This window comes from Ochotona princeps, chromosome 2, assembly GCF_030435755.1.
Source record: "Ochotona princeps isolate mOchPri1 chromosome 2, mOchPri1.hap1, whole genome shotgun sequence".
In the NCBI taxonomy this organism is placed as follows: domain Eukaryota; kingdom Metazoa; phylum Chordata; class Mammalia; order Lagomorpha; family Ochotonidae; genus Ochotona; species Ochotona princeps.
The window spans coordinates 14,486,255-14,502,813 of record NC_080833.1 but is presented as its reverse complement, the minus strand read 5'-3'; the positions used below and the strand labels follow the sequence as shown (position 1 = coordinate 14,502,813).

Below are 16,559 nucleotides of genomic sequence, written 5' to 3'. Positions count from 1 at the left end.
TGTGTTCTTTGTTTTTAACAGGTAGAGATGTAGACAGACAGAAACAGAAAAAGATCTCTCCAAATGCCTGCAACAACTGGGGATGAGTCAGTTTGAGATCTCTAAACCGGAACTTAATCCAAGTCTCCCATATGAGTTGAAGGGACCCAGGGGACTGAGTCACTTGCTGCCTCCCAGGGAGTGTGTTAACTGGAAGCTGGGAATCAAGTCCAGGCATACTGGGGTACAGGTGTCCCAAAAAGCATCTTGACTATTGGAACAAATGTCCATGTATTCACTCCTTTTTCAATTGTGAGACAGGAGTGAGACATAGAATTCTACCTCCCATTCACTGGTTTATTTCCCAAATAGCCACGTAACTGAGGCTGGGCTGGGGCTGGACCTGGGATACAGAAACACAAGCCATGTCTGCCACTTGTGTAACAGGAACCCAATTGTTTGAGTCCTCACTGCTGCCTCCCAGGATCGTCTGCCTGGTCGTCGTGAAACCAGGGAACCAAACCTGATAATCAAATCCAGCTGTTCCAATATCTTAACTATGAGGATAAAAACCTCACACTCTCATTATTTCCTTTTTAAAGAACTAACCAACTAAAGTGGTAAGATATGTTTTAAGGAATACAAACAGATGGACAGCACTATATAGAAGAGAAGCAAACAGAGTAAGCTATAGTGGCGGGCCAGTACTGGAGCTGAGCCAGCCACTGTTGGCTAGTGGGGTACCAGAGTCAAGCAGTCACTCTCAGAATGTCAAAGACAAAAGCCATCTTGAGGACTCACTTAACAGGTGCACAGACAGATCTAAACCTCCTGAAGAAAAAGTCTAATGCCTTACTAATTTATTTTGATGACTCTTAAGGAAGATACTAGAAGGGCCGTGCTGTGTTATTGCGGGTTAAGTTGTCACCTGCAACACCAGCATACAACATGGGTGAAGGTTTGAGTCGCAGGTGGTCTGCCTCAGATCCAGCTCTCTGCTGATGTGCCTGTGTCTGAGAAACCAGTGGAGGATGGCCCAAGAGCTTCATCCCCTGAACCCTTGGAGGAGACCTGAAGGAAGTTCCTGGATCCTGGTTTCAGATAAGCCAGTTCCAGCTATTGGAGCCATTTGGGGAGAAACAAGCAAATAGAAGATTTCTCTCTTTCTTCCTCTCTCTCTCTTTTTCTCTCTCTATCAACTAAGTAGATACAATATTTTGAACAAATATATGTATATACACATATAATGGGGAGTAAAATGTTGATGGGTGAGGAGGTAAAAGAAGTTTTTTCTTCGCTAGCAAAGGCCAAGCTCATGACAGAAGATGTCAACAGCACAGTTATCCAAAATGCAAATAAAGTCCAGGTGGAGATTGGAGCAAAGAAAGATAACATAACAGATGTTCCTTTGTCAGTATTTGAGCACTACCATGAAACAACTGACAGTAATAAACTGACTGGGTTTAACCAGAGGTGGGGACTATTGGCTAAATTATACAGCAACTATGCCACATCAGTGAGCTCCTGGGGGAAGCTGCCTCACCGCAGGCTGCCTTTGTTACTTCAGATGAAGCTATTAAGATACCGACAGGTGTGTAAATGCCATTGGACGTGTCATCATTGCCTGGATTAAACATGCCTTTGTTTATATTGTCACAGAGCTGGATGAGAGATATCCAGAAGAGTTCCGCAGGTTAAAGAAAATGCAGGAGAAGAATTCAATTAAGGAAAAATCTGGCAGGCACTGGAGCATTTCCAGCTACTGTGCAGCAACCTTCCATCCAACCTACACTTAATAATTAGACTGAAATGAGCGCCAAGTGCTGTTACCCGTGGAGCTCTCTCGTTGGACTAATAGAAAGAAGTGGAATCCTCCCACACCTGCCTGTAAATATTTTACTAGAGGCTTACTTTGAAACAACTGCGACATTTGGGATTGCTACTAAATGATTGTCATTGAGATTAGATGACTTCCTAATATATATTTCTTTCCTAACCTAAGTAAAATACTAATCCTCATTTTAGAGTAAGTTGCAATGTAGTTTTTCACTATTTCATGGGGTGAAAGTAGGGAGCAAAAGTCTGAGAAACACAGGACTCTGGATACAGTTGGCTCAAGCCTGGGATAGGCGACAGGGATAAGTCCAAGGTTGCCAGAGGTTCGAGCTTTGGTCTGGACTTTCTGAAGGCTAATTGACATGCGAAATCTACCAGTTTCCATTAAAAAAAAAAAAAAAACATAGTGAATTTGTGGGTTAGTGTTGTGGTGTATTAGGTAAGACTGCTGCCTGTAATACTGGCATTCCATGGGAGAGCTGGGTGAAGCTCCTGGCTCCTGGCTTGAGCACGGCTCAGCCCTGGCCATTGTGGCCATCTGGGAGTGAGCCAGCAGATACAAGATCTACGTGTGTGTGTGTGTGTGTGTGTCCTCTTTCTATAGTTCTGGTTTTCAAATGAAAAATCTTTATTAAAGAATTTAAAGTTCAGTGAGTTTTGACAGACACAGTCATGGTTCCGGCACTCTCACTTCTCCAAGCCACTCTCCCTCCTGTCTGCCCTCCACACCCGGCCCTTGTGCAGTCAGCGTTCTGCCATGATGATCCTGCCTGCTGCAGAGTCCTTGTGCACAGGTGGAACCACACAGCAGGAACTTAGAAATTCCAGGTGTCTCATTTCGTACTCTGCTTCTCAGATGCCTCCCAGTCCTTGTGTCACTTACAGTGTCTCATTTTCTAACATTATTGAAAATCGCTATGATTCTAAGTAACAATGGTGGCAAGTACATTAAACAATACTCTTCCAGGTATGGAGCACATGGAGTGAAGACTGTGATTAATCCAATTCTTCTATTTGAAACTCAAATTTAAAAAGAGATCACATGCAAATGAGGGCGAGGTGAGGGCCAGACATTGAAAGGACTGCTACACAGGTCACAGTGATGGGAAGTTGGGCCATTTCTCTTTATTAAATTTTTATTTATTTACTCTCATTTTAATTTGAAAGGCAAACACACTTAGAGAGGCATCACCCATCTGCTGGGTCATTCCCCAAGTGGCTGCAATGGCCAAGGCTTTGCCAGGGCAAAGCTAGGAGATGGGAACATCATCCAACTGAATGGCAGAAACCCAAGACTGGAGCCATCCCCTGCTGTCACCCAAGGTACACGTTGGATACAAGATGGAATCAGATGTGGAGCCAGTATTCAGACCAGGAATTCTGAGATGCGGGAATCCCAAGCAGTATCTGAATCATTGCACCAAATGCCACCTGGGAATCAGGTCAAGAAATGGGCAAGGAAGGATCTTGGAGCTCATTGATACATTCAGTAACTCTCATCCTGAACACTGCACGGAGGATGGGAAGGGTGATGGTAAGAAGCAGCAGCTGAAACTGGTCACCTGGGCAGAACCCGAGTCTGTGGGGCTGGAGGGAAAGGGGCTTCACCTGAGACAGTGGAGGTGGACACACCAAGATTTGATGGAGTCAGAGTGCACCTGCCCCAGAACAACACGTGACGCCGTCCTTGTGCATTGGGAAGTGCAGTGCCTAGCACAAATGTAGCAATCTTAATTCAGAATTCATAGCAAAGACCCTGCTCCCTCCTGCCTGCTCTGGGAATAGCGCCCAGTCTGGCCTTGTGCAGGAGCTTCAGGTGTGGGATCCCCAATTCTCCACACCTGTTTCTCTGAGCCTGCCAGGCTCCTCTCATGAGTTTCATTGTCTACACATGACCTTCCTTTGGGGCACCAAGCCTAGGAGAAGGATAACACTTAGCACTGTTAGGGAGTCCCCAGTGGTAGAAGGTCAGGTGTGGGGTGTGCAGTGTCTGCCCCTCAAGGCATGGATCTGCCCGACCTAAGGACAGTGAGTGGTCACAGGTGAGGCAACTGTTTCACATGGTGATAAAAACAGCCCTGCCTTCCCTAACCACACTCGCTCTGGGCCTGGCTGTGTTTGCATTTTTTTTAATTTGTATTTTTCATGATATGATTCCATAGGTTTAGAGATTTCCCCTTTCACCCTCCTCTTCTCCCCTACACCCCCTACCAATTTCCCCTATATAGTTTCTTTCAGCAACAGTTACAAACCCATCATTCTGCTATTTCAATGTGCCATGACATTGTGGGTATAGACAATGACAGAAAGTCCAGAAACCTATTAGCAAGATATATTTAACAGTTTCTTTGGGAGTCCATTTTTTTATTCAGGAGTAGAGATGCATACTGCAATGTATCCTCAGTTCTCAGTATGCTTGTCTCCATTGTACAGTTCCTCTAGGTAAATATATGTATATGCATGTTTACCTATATATCTATTGATCTTATATTTGCAAGAAAGTTGCCTTATATCGGAGAGAACATATGGAATTTGTCCTTTTGGGACTGGATTATTTCCCTGAGCGTAACAGTCTCTGGTTGGGATAATTTTGTAGCAAATTATAGAATTTCAATTTTTTAATGGCTGAGTAGTATTCCATAGAGTAGATATGCCACAGTTCCTTTATCCATTTCTCTTTCAATGGGCTTTGAGGTTATTTCCATGTCTTTGCTATTGTAGGTTGTGCTGCTCTAAAAATAGGATAACAAGTCACTTTGTCATATGCAGATTTTACTTCATTTGAACATATTCCCAGAAGTGGGAATATATTCCCAGAAGCTGGGTCATATAATGGATCCATTTTCAGTTGTCTTAGCATTCTTCATACTGACAATTACAGTGGCTTTACAATCCTGCACTCCCACTAACAATGAAGTAGGGTACCTTTCTCCCCACAGCCATGCCAATAGGTGTTGTTAGTAGAGTTCCAAATGTATGCCAACCTCACTGAAATTGGGTGAAATCTCAATGTAGTTTTTAACTGTTTTTTCTAGTTTTTCTTTGTATTTTCCTATAGGGAGCTTGACAATTTTTTTCATATACCTAATCACCATTTTAATTTTTTCCTTTTGAAAAATACCTGCTCAATTCTTTCACCCATTTCTTCACAGGGTTATTAGCTTTGCTGTCATTGAATTTCTGAAGCTTTTTGTAACTCCTCAATGTTAGTCCCCTATCTGGTGTGTAGTGTGTAAAAGTCTTCTCCCATTCTGTTGGTTGCTTCTTCATTTTGTTTATGTTGCAGTACAGAAGCTTCTTAGGTTGATGTAGTCCCATTTGTTTATTTTGGCCCTGAGTCTGTGCTTTTAATGACTTTTCTCAGGACTCTTTGCCAGTGCCTACATCTTGTAGAGTGCTTCCTATGTTTTCCACTGGGTACAGATTTGGGTCCTTGTTCCATGTAGAGCTGATTTGTATAAAGTGAGAGGTGAGGTTCTTGCATCTTACTTCTCTTTACAGACATCCAATTGTCACAACAGCATTTGTTGATGCGACCAGACTTTTGCCTGGGATATTTTCAGTTCTCTTGTCAAAGATTAGTTTAGCTGTTCCTATGTGGGCTCACCCCTGGGTTTCTTGTTCTCTGTTTCTATACCAGTACAAGACTGTTTTCATGACCACTGCCCTATAGTACATCTCAAGGTCTGGAACTGGGATTTCTCCACCTTTCTTCAGGATAGCTTTAGCTATTTGTGATCTCTTGTATTTCCAGAAAAAATGTTTGTATCATCTTTTCTATTTCTGAAAAGAATGCTGTTGGAATTTTTAGTGGGATTGCAATGAATCTGTATTTAACTTTCAATATATGCACGTTTCAATGAGGTTAATCCTGCTGATCCAGAAGCATGGTAAATTTCTCCATATTTTCATGTCTTCTATTTCTTTTATTAGTGTTTTGTAATTTTCACCATAGAAGTCTTCCACGTCTTTTGTTAGGTTTATTCCGAGGCATTTAAAATTCTTCTCTGCTATCTGAATGTGCACTGTACTGATGTTCTTTCTCAGCCATGAAGTTATTTGTGTATGCTAGGACCATCAGTTGATGTATTCTGCTACTCTGTTAAACTCTTATGAATTCCAACAGTCTCTTGATCGCACATTTTGGTTCTCCTATGTAGAAAATCATGCTGTCTGCAACTAAGGATTATTTGACTTCTTCTTTTCAAATTTGACTTCCTTTAATGTTTTTCCTTGTCTAATAACTCTAGCAAGAACTTCTAACATTATGTTGAATAACAGTGGTGATAGCAGACAGACATCTTTGTCTAGTTCCAGATCTTAGTGGGGAAACCTCCAAACTTTCCCCATTCAGAATGATGCTGGCATCAGGTTTTCCATAAATTGCTTTGATTGTGTTGTAGAATGTGCCTTCTATGCCTTCTATCTTGCTTAGGTTTTTAGCATGAAGTGGTGTTGGATCTCATCAAAAACTTGCTCTGCATCTTTTGAGATGATCATATGGTTTATTCTTCAATTCACTGATGTAGTGTGTCACAAATATTGATTTGCACATGTTGAACTGTCTCTGTATGGTAGGAATAAATCTCACCTGGTCCACTTAAATGATCTGTCTGATGGTATTTTTGGATTCTGTCGGCCAGTATTTTGTTAGGATCTTGGCATCAATGTTAACTAGGGATATTGATCTGTACTTCTCTTTCTCTGTGTGCCTATCTGGCATTGGTGTTGATGTAATGTTGGCTTCATTACAAGAATTTGGAAGGATTGCTTTCCTATTTATTATTTTGAATAGAGGATTGAGATCGGGTTCTTGAAACATTTGGTAGAATTCAGCAGTGAAGTTATCTGGCCCAGAGTTTCAATTTTTGAGAGGGATTTAATTACTGACTCAATCTCTGTCCTTTTATAGATCCATTTAGATTATTAATTGCCTCATGATTCAGTTTTGATAGAGTGTATGTGTCTAAAACTATATGTGTTTCTTCTAAGTCTTCTGATTTATTGGCGTGTAGTTGCTTGTAATAGTTCCTGATTGTTCCATATCTGTCTGAAATATCTATTGCTATATTTCCTTTTTTGCCTCTGATTCTATTGATTTGTATCTTTCTTCTCCCTTTTTGATTAGTTGGGCTACTTTGTTGATTTTATCAAAGAAGCTTCTCTTTAATTTGTTAATCTGTTCTTTTGGTCTCTGGTTTATTTCCCTTTTATTTTCATTATTTCTTTTCCCTGCTAATCTTAGGGTTGTTTTGCTTTTGCTTTTCTAACTCCCTCCTTCAGACATATAGCCATGTAACCTGTCTACTTGGTGCTTTTCTCTTTTCTTGATATAAACACTGATTGAAATGAACTTTCCTCTTAACATTGCCTTGATCATGTCCCACAGTTTTTGATATATTGTGTTAATACCTTCATTCAGTTAAAGCAACTTTTTAATTTCCTCTGATTTCTACTATAACCCATTTTTCATTTAGTAGTGAATTGCTCAGTCTCTGAGTATTTGCATATCATCTGGGATATGTTCACTTGCTGGTCTCCTGTTTCATGCCTTGACGCATGGGAAGCTGCATGGAGTGATTCTCATCTTTTTTTCTATTTGCTGAGGCTTGTTTTGTGGCCTATAATACTCTTATATTTGGCCTTTTAGTAGTGCCTTTCAATTCTTGAATACTGTCTTTGACTGATGAATTTAAACCACTTGTGTTCAGGATTTATATTGATAGTGATGTGGTCCTGTCATTCTAGCATGTGTTGTTCATTGATTGATTCAGTCTTCTTTTGTCATTTTATTGGGGTGTTCTGCACATTTGGCTTTGTGTTTGGTAGGTGCTATTCCTTTTCTCTGAGAATAACATATCTGTAAGTAACATTTATAGGGCATATCTTACAAAGGTGAAATCTTTGAGCTTTTGTTTGCTGTAGAAGTATTTTCTTTCATTTTCAAAGACAAAGGGCTTTGCTGGGCAAGTGATTCTGGGATTGAATATTTCATGCTAATGAAAAGGAAAATGAGTTGGGTAGCCTTTCCTATATCAGATAATATGGACTTCAGTGTGAAAAGCATCAAAAGAGATGAAGGACACCACATAATCCACATAAAAATTAAGGTATCCAGTGAGCAAGAACAAATCACCATAATAAATATACACACGCCAAATTCCAGGGCACCTAGCTACATGAAACAAAGATTAATGGATTTAAAGGGAGAAGTAGGCTCAATAAAATCGAAATCCTAATCAAAATCCCAACAGTCTTCTCCTCAGAAATAGAAACAATCCTAGGAAAGTGGGGAAGTCCTATACCTATGAAACTGTATCGTGAGAAATACCAATAGCAATTTTTAAAACAGCAACAACAATATTGATTAAAGAGACAATGAACAAATGAATAATGTTGAAGGTCTCCCCACACATCCTCTTCTCCCTCTCCGGAGGTGCAGTTGGCCTTGGCATCCACACAGGAAACTCTGGAGGCCCCTGAGTGTCCCTGGAAGCTCAGCAGCAGCTCTGGTGGGGCTGGGGCCCTGGACAGCAGTTTCCTCCAGGTCAGGCTGTCCCAGTGACCAATGACCCCACTGGAAAGGAGCCTATTATGCAGGGGTTATGTCTGCTTTGTGTACTGCTGGGACCTCAGCTGTTCTAAGGAATCAGTGCTCAAACAGAAGCAGGAAATACAAAATCCTTGCTTGCAGGACTTGTCACAGATTTTAAGACACCAACATTCACTGTGAATCATAAACTGGTCTCAATGCCAGGACTCTCTGATGCCCCATGACCCTCATCTCCCTACTACTAGCCTCCTCCTACTCAGGCAGTGCTGCCCAGCCTCGGGAAGTGGAAGGAAACCCAGGATCAGGCAGGAGCCCTGTGTGTGTGGCAGGAAGAAGTCCTTAAAGGGATCCAATCCTAGCATACGTGAAGATGGTTCTTGTACCGATGGTGGTGTTGGATCATCTGGAACCTTGTTGTTGGCAGGTGACTCTGGAAGTAAGGGAAAGGCATAGTAATTTCCCCATGTCTGATGCCATGCTTTTCTAAGCCTGAGCTGGACAGGATGGCAGCAGCCCTCCAGCACACTTTGGAGGCAGTGGCACTGATAATGGGACCTCCTCATCACTGTCCTTGCTCTATGGCCCTCCTGGAAAACGCACATTCAATAAATATTTATTGAACAGCTAGTAGACCCCCAAACACATTCTTAGTCCCTGAGGATCCTCCACAAAGAAAAAAGACAGAGGCCTTGCCATTTGGAGCTCACAGCTCAGGTGGGCACCACACCAGGAGAGCAGTGCAGTCTCCTTTTGCCTGTCCCCTTCTGTTCCCACAGAGGCTCTGGGGCCCTCCGGGCTGACAGAAGGATGACATGCAAGAGTTTGGTTTGCTCAATGATAGGCATCAGCAGTAGACTCCGGAGAGGGGGGGAGTGGAGTCAGAGTCCCTGTTCCTCAGCTGTGTCCTCACAGCCCCCAGGTGTACACTGGGTGCATCCCACCACACAGTCCCTCACTGCTACTCAGCGTCCTGCTCCTGGGATCCTCGGACTGCTTCCTCTGGGCCCCTGCAGGACAAGGGGAAGCCAAGCTCTTTGCTGTTGCTGGACTCAGAGACCACCATTCCTTGAGAGTTTCTCCAGCTGTGTGTCCACTTTTACCAAATGTTCCTCAGTTCCCACTCCCCCTTCTTGTCTCGTGGCCCCTCCACCAGAGGAGGCACCCTTACCCACAAGGCACATGCACAGAGTTGTGTCCACCTGTAATTTCTGTGCTGAAGTCCTAACTCCTCATGATATGGCTGCAAGAGGAAGCAGGATCATTACAAATGTAATGAGTTGCACTGAGGGCCTCCCATCTCCAACCACACCTGCCATTCCAGGTGCCTGGAAATACAACCTCATCCTACCCAGTGAGAGACACACTTAGGACGGGGCTCCAGTGAGAAGTGAGGGCAGTGGTGGGGCCTAGACTCTACAGTGCAAGTGTCCCCAGCTCACAGGGAGCCTTGAAGGGTCTTCAACAAGAGAATATTAGTATCTAACGTGCATTTGCACAGTGAATGCTACAAACAGTGTGTATGAACAAGGTTGGAGAAGCAATATACGATTGAGAGAATCAGAAATGAGATAGATACAAAATAAAGACTACAAAAACAGGTGCCCAAAGAGAAGCCCCCTTCTCTGAAGAAGGGGGTCAGTCTTTCATTGAACTGCTTGGGGAGTCAAATTACAGAACTGATGTGGCGCAAACTTCGTCACCTCCCTACTGATGTTAACCAACCAATGAAGCAACAGCATAGTCCAACTACAGAAGTCAATACGCGACTGTTTCAAGGGTGTCTTCAAGCGCACAGTTCTGTATCCTTGGAAGATAGCCCAATTGTGGACACTCGCTGACAGGTCTCAACCTTGGGCTTGGACTTTTGGCCACTCATGAGCCTTTGTCCCAGAGTTTGATCTTGGTTTGAACAGTCTGTCCTGCTGTTCCGCATCAAGTCACCCTCTTATTTTTTTATAAACTGCCTGTGTCAGCAGACCTTTGGCTGTTGGGTGAAAAAAAACTGGAGGAGATGAGCAAGACCCACATGGGGCAGCCCAGGCAGGACTCTATAGAGACTGGCCAAGTGCCCAGGTTGGGGCCATCAGGAACAGATTGGCCAGGAATGAGAGATGGGTTCCAAACAGACAGACATAGCCTGGAACTGAGGGAGAAACCAAATGTGAATTGACAAACACACACCCCAGTTACACAGCCATTCTGCAGGGTTGGCACACACGTTGGGTTTCAATGCACTTATTGTACACATTTGACTGTGCTGTGTCTCCCATGAATCAGACTCAACTTGCTCTTCATCTCTTCTTCCCATAGAATCCATCCTTGTAGAATGCTATACTCTCCAAAAGTTCACAGCCATAAGAAACAGATAACCCAATCTACACTGCCCTGAACTCTAGGGGCTTTCTTTTTCAAGATTTAATTATTTATATTGGAAAGGCAGATTTACAGAGAGAAGGCCAGACAGCTCTTCCATCCTCTGGTTCACTCCCCCAAATGATGGTAATGTGGATGCAGGGTCCCAAGGCTTTGGGCCGTCCTCCTCTGCTTTCCCAGGCCATAAGCAGGGAGCTGGATGGGAAGTGGAGCTGCCGGGATACGACCCAGTACTCAGTGCTTACAGTGCTTACAGGTGGAGGATTAGCCAATTGAGCCATTGCACCAGCCCTGAATTGAAGGGTTTTCTGACCTAGCAGGAAGGAGGGACAGGCTCAGGCTTGTTAGTTCAGGTGCGCAGCAGCATCACCACAGACATAGGCTCTTCCATCTTTGAGTTCTGTGGCTTTGGTGCACTGGGGTATCTTCTTGGGCTGCCTCCTTTTTATAGATCAGTTAAGCATGTGTTGCTTACTCAGTGGCACATTATTTTATCAAGGTGCTACAATTTGTTGTTGATGTTGTTGTTGTTGTTATTGTTGCTGTGATTGATGTGGCTGTTATGAAATTATGTCAATCAAAAAAATAGTAAAAAAAAACTAATTTTCTTTAACGGTTTAATCTTATTATGTCCCGTTAATAGGAGTATTTTCTTTTTTAAAAAAAAAATGATGTGCTCAAATTGTGTGAAAGGCCCTTTCTTTGATGATGATGGTCATGGTTTTTATTTGCCAATTTGTTATGATAATATTTTTGTTGATTAGATAGGTATTAGAAGATGAACTAATTTTCCATTTAAGGGATATAAAATATATTATCTTGATGTATTATCATTTTAAGTTTTGCCAGGCAAGACTTCACATTTTGTCAAGAATCTATCTTTATTTATGTGTTAAGCTGCTTTATAATTTTACTTTATATGTTGCTTCTATCATTTTTGGTATTTGAGGTATAATAATAAAGTATGTTAAAAATTTCAAAAAAATGTTATGTATAACATGTTATGTTTTGAATGTTATATGTTGTGTATAAACTAAAATTGAAGTATAGGTGAGGTGGTCACAGAAGGTGGCTGGGAACTCGCATTTACTTTTAACATATTGGTTACTCATTACTATGTCAATTAATTCCATAATGATGTAAATTTTTGCTGATGGTATGTTGGAGCTTTCAATTGACTGGGATGATACTCTGCTGGCTCTGTCTTCAGACCAGAGAGGGTATACCTAAGAAGCCGTTGAACTTGACGGGACAATAAGATACTGGACTCTATGTTTGGTATACGCTTGCAATGGGGAAATCTCAACTGAACTTGAGCTGTGGTTATGCAACAAGGTGGAGGAATCCACCATGGTGGGAGGGCTTGGGGAGGGGTGGGGAGAACCCAAGTATCTATGTAACTGTGTCACATAATACAATGTAATTACTGAAGTTAAATAATAAATAATTTTAAAAAATGGCAGCAGGAGCCAAGTGCAGGTAATTTGTCTAGAAGGTGAGCCTGCGAGACATACAGGGGACCAGGACAGCAAGACTGGGAGGAAAAGAGGAAACGTGCCATAACCAAGGCTCCATGTCCCTCCAGAGCTCTTGGGAGCCTCAGGGCTGCCATGTTCCAGTGTGATCAGGCTACTGCACACCTTCCCATTTGTCTGCCTGAAACGGGAGGATTCCTGCCTTCCTCCTGTTTCCTATTTCCAGAGCACCATGAACAAGCACACACTCAACACTCCAACCCTGTGAGCCCATGCACGCACTCCTCATACAACACCATGGTGAGTGCACACACACACACACACACACTTCACACTCACATTACAGAGCCTATGAACGTCCCCCATAAAAACAAACCTCTCTCACTTCTTACTCCAGCCTGTGGCCAGGAAATGGCCAGATTAGGACATTAAATATCTCTGAAAGGACCCTAACCTAGAGTCCCCAAATAGAATTGTTAACCTAAGTTGCAACACAACTCCTCATAGTCTCAATGGGACTCTCGAATATCTGGTTTTATCTCCCTAACTACCAGCAGAGGGCATGCAAGAGCCATGAGCGTAAGTGGAGAACAAGTGTCATGGGCTCCCCCGAGTGGTCAATGTGAGCCAATGCGTCACCAGGGCTCTAAGCCTAGGCAAGAGAGGCAGTTTGGTTCATGTTAAATGAATGGATGATAAATGAATGTATGAATGGGCTGGTCAGTCAATACATGAATAGATCAACGACTAGATGAACAGATGAATTAATAACTGACAGGAGATCATCAAAAATAAATACAGTATCTCTGCACACCCCTCCTAAAACTGTTCTGCACCTTAATCGATGACAAATGTCTCGTTAGAGTTATAAGCCAGTTTAGACTATCCTAAAATCCACCAAGTTCAGCAAAATTATGCTTCAACACTATAAACTGCTAAATACTAAAATGAAAATAGACACGAGACAGCTGAATAGTACCCTATAGCACTTTAAGGAGTATACCAGCCGGTTCTGTATGTAAACTAAAATTGAAATGTCAAGGAACTAATCACAGGATGTGGTTAAGAACTTTCATTTTTTTTATTTAACATATTGGTTACTCAAAACTATGTCAATTCCATAATGTTGTAAATTGTTATTGATGTAATGTCGGAGCTGTTAATTGATTGAAATGATATGCTGCCAGCTCTACCTTCAGACCAGAAATGGTCTCCCCAAGAAACTGTTCAACTCATCTGGACAATAAGATGCTGGACTCTATGCTTGGTATATGTTTGCAAAGAAAGAACCTTGATTGAATTTGAACTGCAATACTGCAAGAAGGTAGAAGAATCCACCATGGGGGAAGGGCATGGGGAGGGGTTGGGGGAAACCCAGAGCCTATGAAACTGTCACATAATGCAATGTAATTAATAAAGAAAAAAAACTAAAAAATAAATAAAGTAGGGCCAGCAGATTGGCACAGCAGTTAAGATGCCTTTGGCTTGCTCTAGGGCCACCCAAGCACTACACCCAGCTTCTGCTAGCACTGGCCGAGCAGGCCTGGGGACTCACGCATGTGCTTGGGTCCCAGGTGGGCAGAAAGGTAGGGCCCCAGAATAGAATGTCTTTATCAGCTTCACGTCCTGATTGGGAGCTGGAATCTGGGTCTTACCGAGCAGCCTTTCAGGTGGGAGCCTTTCCCCTCTCACAGTCTTCAGTTCCTCCCAAACTTCATCCCAGTGTCACACATTGGTTATATGCAAATGAAAAGAAACTACAGCAGGAGCCTGCATTTTTGGGAAAGCTGGTTAAGCAACAGTTTGCAACAGTGGCACCCACATGCGCACCAGCTCAGGTTCGTGGTTGCCCCTCTCCCGATGCAGCCCCTGCTAACGCATCTGGAAAAACAGTGACAGTGGTCAAAGTGCTTGGGCCCCTCCACCCACATGGAAGATCTGGAAGAAGCTCCTGGCTCCTAGGTTTGGGCTAACCTACTCCCACATGTTGCAGCCATTTAGGGAATGAATCAGCAGATGGAAGGGGTGTGTGTGTGTATGTGTGTGTGTGTGTGTGTGTGTGTGTGTTATGCCTCTCAAAAAAATAAATTTTGAAAAAAGAAGGGAAACTGAGGCAAAACAAAACCAGCATTCCCAGTGCAAGGAGGCAGAAACGGATTAACCAGGTCTCCACCACCAAGCCTAACCTCTGAGTTCTTGATACCAGCAGTCATGCAAGCTGCCTTTGACCGGCTCACAAAGCCATGGTGTCCTGAACTGATAGCAGACAGTATGGAGAGCAAAGATCTCCAAAAACACAGACGCAGAGACAGTCCGTTTTACTAACGCTTGCAATGACCCTGAACAACTCCCCGAGAAATCGTACGGGAGCCAGTTGTTCTAGCTGTTCAGGTTCACGGCCGTGAAGCATGAAGAGTGACAAAGAAGGGTGAGCAGAGAAGCGAGTCTGCTGAAGCCCAGGAAAGCCCCCAAGGTTGGCGAGGTCCCTGAGCAGGGATGTAGTTGAGGGGAAGTTGTCTAAGGATTTATGTTCTTTGAGCACCGAGAAACTTTGTATAGCCCCCAGTGACCTTCTCATTGCTGGGAGCCATTATTTGGAGCTGAATGGGTCCCAATGCGACTACGCAGCTGTTTGTTTGGAGTGCTTGTTTCCAGTTGCCCTATCTTGCTTTTGAGTAGTGAGAGTATTCTGATCTTTGAGGTTCCCTCTTCGAATAAGGCTTGAGTCCCTAAAGCCCTCTCTGACTCCTTCTAGGGTGAAATCTTGGCTATCTCTTGTCTCTGTCACATCCACCTAACTTAAGCTAAGCTCCACAGTCAAGACACCTGCACCTGACACTCCCTGAATTTGATTTTTGAATGATCATCAGAACAAAGTCTGAAAATCTGCATAATTATCAATTGACCATACTCATTGCGTTTTTTTTTTCTAAATTCCCCCCTGAGGGTGCTGCTTACCTTTTTTTTTATTCATTAATTACATTGTATTACATGACACAATTTCATAGGTACTGGGATTCTCCCCCCTTCACCCCAAACCTTTCCCCCATGGTGAATTCCTTCACCATGATGCATAACCACAGCTCAGGTTCCGTTGGGATTCCCTAATTACAAGCTCACACCATACAGAGTCCAGCATCCCACTTGTCCAGTTCAAGTTCAACGGCCTCTTAGGGAGGCGCTCTCAGGTTTGAAGGCAGAGCCAGCAGAGCGTCACCTCGATCAATTAGAAGCTCCAACATATCATCAGCAACAGTCCAGGTATGATGAGGCTGGTGCAGAGTCCACTGATTGACATAGTCCGTCTTAGGGTTTCCCCTTGTCCAGTTTTCCGCTGGAAGCATAAAGCTGAGGTGGTTGATTGATCTACTCCATCTTCCATCTTTTCCTGGCTAATGTTTTGATTCCTCCATTTTGTTCAGGGGAATCCCCCTAAAAAAAACTTTGAGGCATTCCCAGTCCAGGCTCCTACATGTACTACTAGTAAGCACAGTGCCCGCCACAGTCCATCACTCCGATCAGCTGGTGGTTGTAACCCCTGGGTTGGATCTATTCTGAGCCCCGACCTCCATTGGAACCAATGAGTATTGCAGCTCTCCCCAGCTCTGCCCATCACACACTCGTCCCTCACCTAAACCAGTGGGAGGTGTGCTGGTTGGGTGCTGCATTCCTTACTGGCACAGGCCATTTCGCCTTGGCATTTTGTGTTTTGTACTGTTTTTTTATCACAACCAAACCTGGCCAGGCCCCCACACAGTTCCAGCGCTCGGGCTTGCCAGTGGATGGCGTGAACTGACTCAGCCTGGTCTGCTCCAACCCGAGCCAAGTGTATGCCAGTGGGTCACTTTCCAAAGCCTCTTCTGGGTTGTTTACCTCCATGCTTCCTGCGTTTATTTGTAGGGTCAGTGTCCTGTCAGAGGAACTGTTCAGATTCCTCCCTCCGACCCCTTCCTGGTGTCAGGCTTCACACATACCAGCAGGTCCTTCGGCCAGCACTGCTCTTCAACCCATTCTGGTTCCTGCTGTTGAGAGTTTCAGCTCAGCCACGGCTCGTCCATACCCACATATATCTCATATATGGCTCAGTTGGGGTTGAAACCTAGCCGAGCCCATCCCACATCTATCCTGGTCCTCCGGGGGCGCTCCTTACCTTTTAAAATTGCCCTCTATAGGTTTCCTTGACAGAAAAGAGCATGTTTCGATGCACAGACCTCTCTGTTCCCAAGGCTGCTGGCATTCTAAAATAAACCCTTCTTACAAGCTTTCATTTGGCAAATTGTCCAGTGCCAAGCAGCAAAGGCATAATTTTTCTCCTGTAACACCACAGCACCAGTTTCTCTCGC

The 16,559-nt window shown here is 43.6% G+C and overlaps 1 pseudogene; it reads left to right on the top strand.

Annotated features, from left to right (window-relative positions):
* The first annotated feature begins 747 nt into the window (after positions 1 to 747).
* On the top strand, positions 748 to 1,775 carry LOC118758588 (V-type proton ATPase subunit D-like; annotated as a pseudogene).
* Positions 1,776 to 16,559: the final 14,784 nt, after the last annotated feature.